Source organism: Halyomorpha halys, unplaced genomic scaffold, assembly GCF_000696795.3.
Source record: "Halyomorpha halys isolate HHAL.00 unplaced genomic scaffold, Hhal_1.1 Scaffold310.1, whole genome shotgun sequence".
Classification (NCBI taxonomy): Eukaryota; Metazoa; Arthropoda; class Insecta; order Hemiptera; family Pentatomidae; genus Halyomorpha; species Halyomorpha halys.
Window position 1 is genome coordinate 535,789 of NW_027106339.1, and position 11,690 is coordinate 547,478.

General features: G+C 29.1%; 1 protein-coding gene across 2 annotated transcripts in view; it reads left to right on the top strand.

The window, feature by feature from the left end:
• Positions 1–9,610, top strand: part of vvl (ventral veins lacking) — a 266,778-nt gene extending 257,168 nt beyond the window's left edge. For both annotated transcript variants that reach the window (XM_067044677.1, XM_067044676.1), the window contains one exon: positions 9,186–9,610. The gene's annotated coding sequence lies outside the window, so the exon portion shown is untranslated. The remainder of the gene's footprint in view (positions 1–9,185) is intronic.
• The last annotated feature ends 2,080 nt before the right edge of the window (positions 9,611–11,690 follow it).

Genomic DNA, 11,690 nt, shown 5'->3' on the forward strand with positions numbered 1-11,690 from the left:
AAAAAAATAGAAATAATTAAAAAAAATAAAATAAAAATGGAGTAAAATGCGGTTAAACAAATATTTTGGTAAATAATTTCCAATTTTCAGGATCAGATAGACTTTCAAACCATGTCGTAAAAGTATTTTTCATTGCTCAAACAGTTTTATTTAGTTTAAGAAAAAACGATTATAAAATTCATTGTTTAATGTCTGTCCGATTTGTTATTATTTATTGGAAATACATATTCTATAATATTTTTATCAATAAGAATTTAAAATAAATGGATTACAATTAAAGCACATTTATTGATGAAAAAATATGCATTATTACAATAAGTTGATTACTTATAAATAAATAAATAAAAATAAATCTAATAGTGTGAAGATATATAATTAATAAGTGGTTTCAATCTCTAGGTATTCATAATAGTGAATTTTTGATAGTTTGATTTGCTTTTAACTATGTTTAATTATCCTACGTATTACTTTGGAATATTTATAGTTCATAAATTTTCCTTGTAGTGTTGGCCATTGGTAAAGTAATAATTTTTCCAGTTGACCCATTCTTTATTTAGTTTTTATTAATTCATTCATGTATTTTTATTGCTATATTTCATATATTTATGATAAGTCATTTATATTTGATTTTAAATGCCTTGTATTTATATTTTCTGTTTAAAATAGTAAATATATTAAGGTATAATTTTGTCCATTGAATACTGCCTTGGAATAATCTTATAATAAATCTTTTTTTGAATCATTCAAATAACTCGAAAATTATTTCACTGAAAAGAAATTTTCTAATACAATGATGTAATATATTAGTACCAGTAATAGTGGAGGAACCAAGTTTACTTGGTTGACTTAAATAAAGATTCACAATTTTCAAATGAAACTATTAATATTTAATTTTTTTTAATTAAATAATAATTATTCAGTGTCATAACATGTAAAGAATTTGAACTTGTCACAGTAATCCTATGAAAGAAAAGTGTTTTTTTTAAAATTACATAACGTTGTCATTTTGCATATTTTTTTGTTGTTAATCGAATATCAGAATTAATTTAAAATTATTATATGTATACAGAATAATTTTAAATTAATTCTGATATCCGATTAACAACAAAAACTATATCATAAACTTAATAACTTGTTTAAAATTTTATTACGCATAAAATCGTCAATCTCTTCCCTGGTAATGATTTTCTATTTTTAGTTTATATAGACAAATCGCGTAAGGCATGCCATGAAATTTGCAACAGACTTTCAAATTCAAGATGTTTTTCAAAATATTTTTTTGAAAGGTGTCGATCAAGAAATAGAAAATTAAATTTAAGAACGTTTTTAAAAATGTTTTTATTTCAACTTATCCTTTTTTACTTACATTCATATGTCAAGTAAATTATAAAAAGGGGTATTGCGATCTCGAAGATTCCGTATTAGAGTTTTTAACGGAAATACACGTTTTGAGGTATCCTGAGTTCAAATTACCTCCAAGTTTTCCAAAATGGTGCATGTGTGTGTGAAATCCTAGCCCAAAAACGAAAACTCGTAAGAAAATGAAATTACATAGTTATGGAGGATAAATGCCTGGGATGTTACAGCAACGTTTTCGCTAAAACTGACAAGAAGTGCCACTATATGGAATCGATTTTTAACATTTTTACGATTTTCAAACGGCTCAAACGATATAAATTAAACTCAATGAACCAATGAGCAATTAAGTGCTCTTTCATACCAGATAAGTCTGATTCTCATTTAAATAGCCTAACAGGGCTTAAATTCCAAATTTTCACAAAATCTTCCTCTAAAGTACCTATGATGTTGTTTATTTTAAAAAAATAATAAGTTCTCATTATTAGAAATAGTTAATAATGTATAAATACAAAATATCAAAGACTTTTATGAATAAATTAAGAAGCAGAATGAGAAAAATAGATAAATCCGATTCGAACGGGTAAAAACGAGACTGCCTGATTGTTTGACGGCTTCGTCATCTTTTCTTTAAATGTTGTATTCCTGGCAGGAACAAAATTTATATTTGTTACTCCAACTTCGAAAAACACAAAAATACAATTTTTTTTTTTAATTTTTCGAAAAATATTAAAATAATGATAACTTTAACACAAGCTCACTAAACTTCAGAAAAATAAAGGGACGTAAGTATTAAGTAAAAGTTATGTGACACTCTCATCGCACCAATTTATTCGGATAGGTAATTGAGTTTAGTGTTCATAATGGCAACAAATATTAAGTTTTCTTACCACCACATTAAAATGAGTCCAAAAAATCAAATAGAATTTTTAACACTTCTTCAAACCTAAAACTATAATTAAATTTAAAGTTTCAATTTTTTTATTTAATAAAAATATTTTTTCGTAAATAATGAAATGAAAAATAGTTGATTATTCTGGGATAATGTCCCTCTAGAACAATTACAAAGGTAATTTAAATTTTACAATAACAAATGTTGGCTAAAAAACAGTGTGGCCATATTTAATTATAACTTATATTAAAATTGTACGTAAATATCAGAGAAAAAAATAAATTAATTAAAAATCCAACTGACTAAATACTTAAAAAACAAAACAAAATATCAGTACTATTATAATATTGCGGAAGGGTTGGTACATGACGTAGGTTAGAGGGAATAGAGTTCCAGCGATATCCAGCTCGGATGAAAAATGACTTATCAAACCGAGGAGTGCAGGATAGATGTGAGATATACAGGACCTGGTAGACGGGATTGGACTGCATTTGAATAGCAGGATTTCTAGGATATAGGAGGGTCTTTGAGTAATAATTACTTGGAGTAGAAAGGAAGTTAGGAAATACTGACTGAAATAATATAACCAAGGTTTATAGGTAGTTGCAATATATAAGTTTTGATTCAAGGAATATATTCTCTAAATAATAGTACCAGATAATTCATTTACAACCTGTCCAATACATATTCATATTGATACGTGTCCGGTACTAAGCCCTTTACGAAAGAAATCAAATTTAGTGATATTTAGGATTTAGTGGGTTTCGGTATTATAGTGATTGGTTAAGGGGATCTCCAGAAAACGATTGTGGTTATAAATAATAATTACTTGTGTTATAGCCATAACAAACTATATGTAAATACTAAACTTATTATCACTTAATTACAACTACATAAATAATTTGAAGTAATTATTTATTTTTATTTAATGGATTATAGGAATGTCTGTTTTAAAAATATCATTCCAATATTAATAACTTGATAAATCCAAATTGATCTTATTTTTAATTATTTCTTCCAAAGATTCCTTAAAATTTTGATGTAAATCAAATACAAATGGTTAGAATGGTCTTGAGGACTGACACAAAAGAATAACAACGTACCATAAATATGATTTTGTTTCTTAAATGAGGTAGCAGTTTTAGCAATCCAAGATATTTTCCTTTTAATGTAATACCCCTGTTAAGTATTCAACAGATACCCGGCAATTCACACAACATACCGACAGAGGGTCTCTACCACATCTTCTACTCACTCAATCCAGATAGGCCCAGAATACAATCACCATCAATCATCGACGTTTCTTTTCTTGTCCGCATCAAGACAATGGCCGCCGGACGACTACCGGCCAACAGTAGCCCCTGCCTGGATTAACATTTATACGTACTCATTTCGATATATCAAATGTAAATTAGTCGATATAAATCTATAAATATAAATCTCGATATAGAGGAAATGGTTTCGAAAAATTTATGCCTCAAAGGTGACCGTTGGCTATAAATCAGTTTATCAGTTGGCGTGGTATCTCAGGTCTCATTCACGAGCCTGGAGTGAATGAACTCGGGTTTGAATGCCATTAGTGAATGACAGTCGTTCGTGGCCCGGCCGGCAGATTGGTCTTATAATATCCCGGCTATATTATATAATACATAATTGGAGGGAATTTCTTTAATTATTTCCCTTTATTTAATTATATAGTTAAGGGCGGATATTTTAAAAAGTAAACATTACTACTATGCAATTAATAATTTATAGACTATGTACCATTTGATTTTACCTAAAAAGCGTCAGAATAATTACCTTGCTGCTTATGTTCTTACTTTTATAAGTTTGATTTCAAATGATTATCCTGTATATCATTAATAATTACTTTCATATTTGATGAAGAGATTTTAATTATATTCTAGCCTGTATCTTTGTTTTATTATAATTTTTTTGTTGTTGTTTGATAATTCAAAATTATATAAATGGGGCCTTATATTAGTCCAAAAAAAGGGATTAGATATGAAATAATCTTACCATCTTCTCTGTGATTTTGAATACTTTTTTTGTTGAATTTGTTTTCAAGATTGCATAAAGACACAGTACCTATTGCAGCTATAAACAGATTGCTCAGGCACAAGTTCTTTATATATATATTTACCACATGGGCGATTCAGTATGGAAAAAGATCTGAGGTTAAACAAACAATTAAGGATAAGAAATTTATATTCATTGAATTATTTTTCATATTTTATAAAGTTTTTTTTTGTTGAAGTAGACTCTAAAGAATTTTCATTAAAAAATTAATGAAGGCAATTGAGAGCAGTACTGTTAAGTTTTTACAGTGATTTAAATATTTTTTTTTTTTAGTTTTGCCATTTAATCCTAAAAAAAAATAAACATACCTGCTAAGAATTTTATTTTAAAGCTATAAGGTACTATTAATTTTAGACAACGATATGTTATAAAAACTTCACTATTATATCCTGGAAGGCCGTTGGCCACTGTACTTGGGAAGGTAATATCAGTTGAAAAGAAATATAACGGTTGAGTGGATTGAACTAGCATAGATAACCGACAGGTTTTTACCCAACACATTGAATCATCAGGTACCCACTTTACAGAGGTTTGATGTCCCCTCGGAGGGTCTCTTAACCCCTGAGGTATACTACTGATATAAAGAAAATAAATCTTCCAAATCTTGGTCCTGGAAGTTAGAATCCAATTATATTCTACTAGAGATGGAAAGTTCAATTATTTTAACTGAACAAATTTCTAACGATTCACTTCTTGTGGTGATTAGGTTAATTTTTATTAGTATGAAAAAACAACTTTTTATTGAAAAACAATGACATATTTCAAACATTATAGTTTTTCGACCAAAATGTTTTTTTAAAAGACAAAATAAACAATTCATGCTTAAAGTAATGTTAGGGAAAGTTTTAATACATAAAACAGTACAGCTATTCTACAGGTAGTATGTGTGTATTGTGGTTCTTCCTCCATTATCCGAAAGTAAGATGGAAAATGCTAAACCCAGTTTATCGTCCACGATAAAAAAAAAGGAAAGAAGTAAGGAAAACATACCTTTCTTTTCTTCTTAAAATGAGTTTACAGGATATTACTCCTCTCTTATAATGGGCTCTTCTTTATTTAGCAGTTCTCGTATTCTATGTTTAAGTGTTAGAAGAAAGGATTTATTTTTTAATATATTGAAATATATTAATAATAAAAATAATAATTAATATATTTATAATATTGAAGAGCATCAGTATACACTTTTAAGCAACCTAATTATCAAATATTTTCCAAGGGGGGATTTTCTTTGTCCCAAGGCAAGACTTGGAGTGGACCAAGGTGGTTTAATTTATGGCTTAATAGACCGTTGACTTATGTGAATTGGGAACGATTGTTATAAAATATTCATACTGAATATTTATTTATTTATTTTTTTTAATTGACTTAAAATAAAGACATAACTACGAAGTGTCTAGTAGAAAAAGTTAACGACTTGGCGTATTGTGATTATTTCTCGGGAATCACTTAAGAGTGCAATTATTCAAGAAGTTTCAACTCCTCGATTCAGTTCCGAATTCACTAGCCCTTCTCTACCTCTAATAATATTCTATGAATGTTACAATGCAATTTATAATGCGTGTATGCTTTTTAATTTATCCGACTTCTTACTGGTAAATCTACTCATCAGTTTTAATTCTGGTCCATGAGTTCGTCTATTATAGTGGTCGAAAGGGGAAAAGAAAGGCCACTGTCCTTAATCAACACAATTACACTCGGAATTGTGTTAATTAAGGGCAGTGAGTGAGGCTAGGACAAAAAGAGGACTGGACGAAGGGAAGTGAAAAAGAGGCGGACTCAGAGCTAATGAAGGAGATAAGAAGGAGTGAATGGTCCAGCAAGCTCCATACTCCTGGTTCCAGCTTCCAGACCCCAGTCACCCCATCGTAATCCGTTTATTCTTTGTTGTCTTAGCTTTCATCCTGTTAGCTGCACCCCGCAAATCTCCCAGACTTTATCAAACAGTCCTCAACATCTGTTCGGTCCGGTATGTTGAGTTCTTGTGTTTGACTGTTAGAGGTTGGGATGTTAATTGTTTAAATCAATCGCAAATGTTCTTTTTCGCGAATATATTCAATCAAGAACTAGAATGAATGATTAAAAGCTCTAATCGTATGTCGAATTTTCAAAAAAGGTGCCTCCTTTAATTTTTTTAATTTGAAATAGGCAACAATGGATAACTAAAAAATATGAAAGATTTTATTATTAACTTAAAGGGATGATAAATGTTTTCGGTTGTTATGGAAATGGATTATTTGACTTTGATCGTTAAAGCAACGAAAGGAACACGAAAACACTGTAATATAATAGTAGTATTTGATTCAACCTATGAATGGAAATACAGGAAGGTGAAGTAGATTAGATTACAGTTTTATTCTGTGCGATCAACTTCTTGGTTATTACGCCCTTTTTACTATTTTGTTTTCCGTATTTATTATATAGAAATAGCCTTTATTAAATGTATTGCATTTATAAATTATGTAAGTATATTTTCAAAATAAAAGAATGCCAATTTCCAAATAATTATGAATTATGTTAAATGCTGAATACATAAATTTTTTATTCATAATTGTTTTTCATAGGAACAAAATATAGGGTAGACATGTTGATATCGCATGCTTTAAACAAAGTAACTGTTTCATGTTATTTACTACTCATTTATTTTTATGAGAACGATCCCGTTTCGCACCCAACTACTCAGAACTAAATCAACAAAACCCAATGTCGAACCACCAATGGGATAATTTATATTGAACGGAGAGATAATTAATCGATCATTTCCCTTTCCCATTAATCTAACGCTGCGAAATAATTGCTTATTTTTTGTTCCTGATCTCCATCTTAAGACCCTTGGTCAATGTCCCGATTCCTACAGTCAATAAAATGAGACAAATCCTAGTTCCCCTGATTACCAACTTCTTTAAGTCAATTAGATATGACATTTCTCGCCGGAGTCGAACCCTTGGCCGTAAATATAACGGTCTTCGGAGGAGGCAATTAAAACATCTGAGGCCGGCGTCAGACAGGATTTATCGTCTGATTTTCGCCCGTGTACTCCTGTTCTCATCCTGAGCGGACCGGTAGATTTTTTCCTTAACAAGGTCCCTGCTTCTCTGTTAACTGCTTGTCGTCTCCAGCCAATTACCACTGGGTCGTTCTGGGGCGACTTCGTCGGTTGTCGAAGTCCGATCTTGAATGGTACCCGTCCCCTAGTGTTTCCTTGAGTGTGGGATTTGGATTGAGGCCAAACCGTTTCCAGTCTGAAGTAAAATTCTAATTTATCGCAGAGTTCGACAGGAAGCATTACATGAGTAATTTAATTACATCATTAATTGTATGTTTAAGTTGTACGATAATTACACTAAAATACAATTACTGCAGTTGTGATTCTCAATTATAGTTACTTCTTGATGTGAAGTAATCACAAATACAACTACTTGAAGAGCCTTAATATTGCAATCACCATTATAATTATATGTAATTTAACTCATATGTGAATTTAGGTAATTTGAACATATTTTTTATGAACATAAATCCTAAATGGATATATTGATTAAAGCATAAATAAACCATTATATGTTAAAAATCTATTCACCGGCGCACAATATTAATCCGGCATGATTGTCCTACTTTTAATATTTTACAGCTATTCTAAAACATATTTTTACCGTTTTGGTGTGAAGTATTTGGCTTTAGTACTTTAGCGCACTTGCTCAGCCTCCACTGGCTCATTACCAGTGACGCGTTGAGAGGGATGCGCTGGGATCTCAAATAACCCTGCTATACCTCACTCACATGTGGGGAATAAAGTGGGTTCAGGGATCCTCAGGTCGACAGTGTAAATATTGTATATAAGAGTGTAAATGCGACTGATCATTATTTTATTTATTTATTGTTTCATGTACATAGTTTGATTATGTTTATTTTCTTTATTCATCTGTTTGAACATATTTAGTGATAAATTTTATTTATTTTTATGTACTTTTTTTTATTTATTTGTATTCTTATTTTATTTTAGTATGTATGTGATCAGTAATTACTATTACCAATTGCTCAACAATTAATTTAGTATCAGCCAAAAATAAATAAATGATCTAACTTTGAAATTTTCTAACTCTGCAGCTATTTGCTTGAATAGAAGTCTCTTCACCATCGAAGTATGTTACTTATTATGTGGTAGTGGATAGATAAAAATGTACACAATATTCCTCCGGCTTCAATGAACAACATTGTTGTTGATATTTCCGTTATCAGAAAATTTTCAACAACAAAGATCTCATTAAATTATGCAAAATACGTTTTGTTTTCAGCTAATTGAAGATGATATCATTCTTCCCTAAAAATTATCCTATTTAGTTAGTTAAATTAAAATTTTTGTCTTGAAACATTTTTGATCCCCTCCTCATTGAATAGGATGATTTACAGAAAAGAATTTTCTTGTTTTTTTTTTATATGATATTTTTATATGAGTTGAAATTATAGTTACTTAATATAACTCAGATACAGTCATAATAGGCAAATTATATATCATTTAATATCCGTTTTCAATTCTCATTGCTGTCAAACATTAGTCACTGTAACGTGATCCAACCCTTCCCCTTATACTCCCTGTTAATAGTACCCTGATAGTCCCAGAACCTCCAGAACCCCTCGAAAACCAAGTGTTCATTTCCTACCCTTAACTCTTCCTTGACCAACGGTTTTTCTTTGATGAGGGGCCAGAATTCTGTCCAACAGGTTTTTTGGGGATCCAAAGAAAGGTCTGCTTAGAGATTATATTACATTTATTGTGTTCATAATATTTAATAATGTAAAAAAAAAAATATGTTAAAATAAAAAAAAAAAAAACTTAAACATTTCGTTTTGTTTTATGTTGCAGGCAATTAAGAAGATCTTGGTTTCTCAATTTCTACAAATACGGCTCCACAACCTTCGAATTGAACCACCCCACTACAGCAACTGGGTTTCATATTTCAGGAAAATTGTGTTTGTAATAACCTATTTAATGGTGTCTAAACAAAACAAAATGGCTTAGGATTTAAATACAAACTCAAGGTTTGTAGAGTAAGGTTCTTTGTTATTGAATGTGTTGATTTAGTTTGAACAAGTTATTTTTGTATAAAAACATTTACGTGACCGTCTCAGGTCAAACAAGGCGGCACTGCAATGTACGATTGGAAAGCACTATTAGGACTTAATTGATACTTGTAACTATTTATACGTATAAATAATTTTAATTACTACAATAATCAAATTCTAATTGTTATGTATATTTTAATAAATAAAGTTTCAGTAACATTTGAACAGGATGTTATTTCCATTCCTATTATGCCTTGATGTGGAATAGACTTTATAAGAAATAAATAAATAAAATAATTTAATGAATGTTTATATGCTGATGAACTTTTTTTTTACATCCCTCAACAATATTTTCATCATTTTAAAACTGTTCTGTTTAAAATATATAACGTAACAGTAAAAAAAGTCTAAACATTTTGTGTCAATTGGTGGACTCTTGTTGAAGACATCACTATTTTTGTAAACAAAAAATAAAATAAAATAAATAAAGTCCAGGACAAGCGAAAATTATGAACAAAAATTTATATTTTTCTGTTGTTATAAAAATGGGTATTTTAAGATTTCTGGAGGTTAGAATAAAAAATATAAATTTAATTTATGTCAAGAATACAATAGTTTAACATAAGATAGCGAAGCCTTAATGCGATCTAGAAAGATCGGGTGGTTTTCGAGTTTTTCTGTTAAAATCAGATGTCTATTTTTCCTTTTTTTCTCCTTTAGTTACTAATTAAATTCTTTGGTATTTTGTAATTATCTTTTTTTTTAATTATTTTTAACAATGAGAACTGTTTGTTTATCTTTTCCAAATAAACCAAATTAGAGGTAATTTTAGGGGTAATTTACAGGTAATTTAATTTTAGTCAATTTCAAGAAAATAAAAAAAAAAACATGAAAAATTGATTGTAATAAGTGGCATTTCCGGGCAGTAGATTAAATTAAATATATATATATATATATATATATATATATATATATATATACTGCTACAACACAGGAAGGCTTAGGGGTGCAGTACTTTGTAAGTTACTAGATCAACGGTTGTGCAAGGAGATGATTTGTTGAGAATCATGCTCGACCGCCAGATTTTATATATATTATATTTTTAAGATTTACAGGGCAGTAGATCTAGTCGAAAAAGTTGTTGTCACATCCTAGGCATATACCCGACTTAAATAAGTAATTTCAGTTCCGTTTTGCAGGGCTTGAAAACTCGAATTCACATTCATATGAGAATTATTTAAAGAAAATAATAAAACGAAGTTTTTTTATATCTTAATACATTTTATTTTAATATCCCTCAAAAAGATTTTCACCATATTAAAAATATTTTGTTTACTTAAGGTAACACACAAAAAAAAAAAAACACACAAAAAAAATGTAACTTTATTTAATTAAGAATTGAAAATTTACAAATCCTAAACAAAATGGTTTTCAGTCAATCACTAGCATATATCTTTTCTTTTTTTTTTTTTACTGATTATTGAATTAAGAGAATCAATAAAATCTGCTACAGCCAAGAGCAACAAGTTTTCTAGTAAGTCATTCATACATAATATACAGAAACTGAAGAACACAAAGAAAAGAATGAGAAAGATATAAAAGAAAAAAAGGTAAGTTATAACAATCACATAATTTAAGAGAAAACACAAATATAAATAATTCATATAATATAGTTTTAATATGTGTATAAGTAAAGATATGAATCAGTATCAAAAATATAATCAAATGAAATTGATTAAGAGATAAGAAAATAATTTATTTAGACAATAACGGTCCACATATAATGAGAAATAAGCTTGTTAACAGATGTATTAAATTTGGATACAATTAGCTATTAGTCAGAATGGCATCCAATCAATTAAGTGAAGCCATAAAAGCCACAAATTAAAGTGATTTTCAAACCATATAGGTATATAAAATTGTACCACAACTTGAAGTGTAAGGGGTGCAGTAAGGAGACCATCGATTGTGCGAAGTGATTTGATTAGAATCCCTTTCGATCGCCAGGATATATATATATATATACACACATAGAAATTTAAATAAATACTATTATTATTATTTCAAAAGCCATTTATAATAGTCCTTAGTGTGAAGCAGTAATCAAGTTATCAAGCATGTGAAGGCTAAATTGTTAAAAAAAGTTTAAAATTGAAATTATAGTTTAAATTATTACATATATATTACATATATTTTATACATTGTCGGGTACAACACCAAACTGGCGTATTTAAAATTTTTTTGTGGATTTTGTTCGAAATACTGTTGCCGCTGTATGATGGCAGAAAATTTCTAATTTTGATAT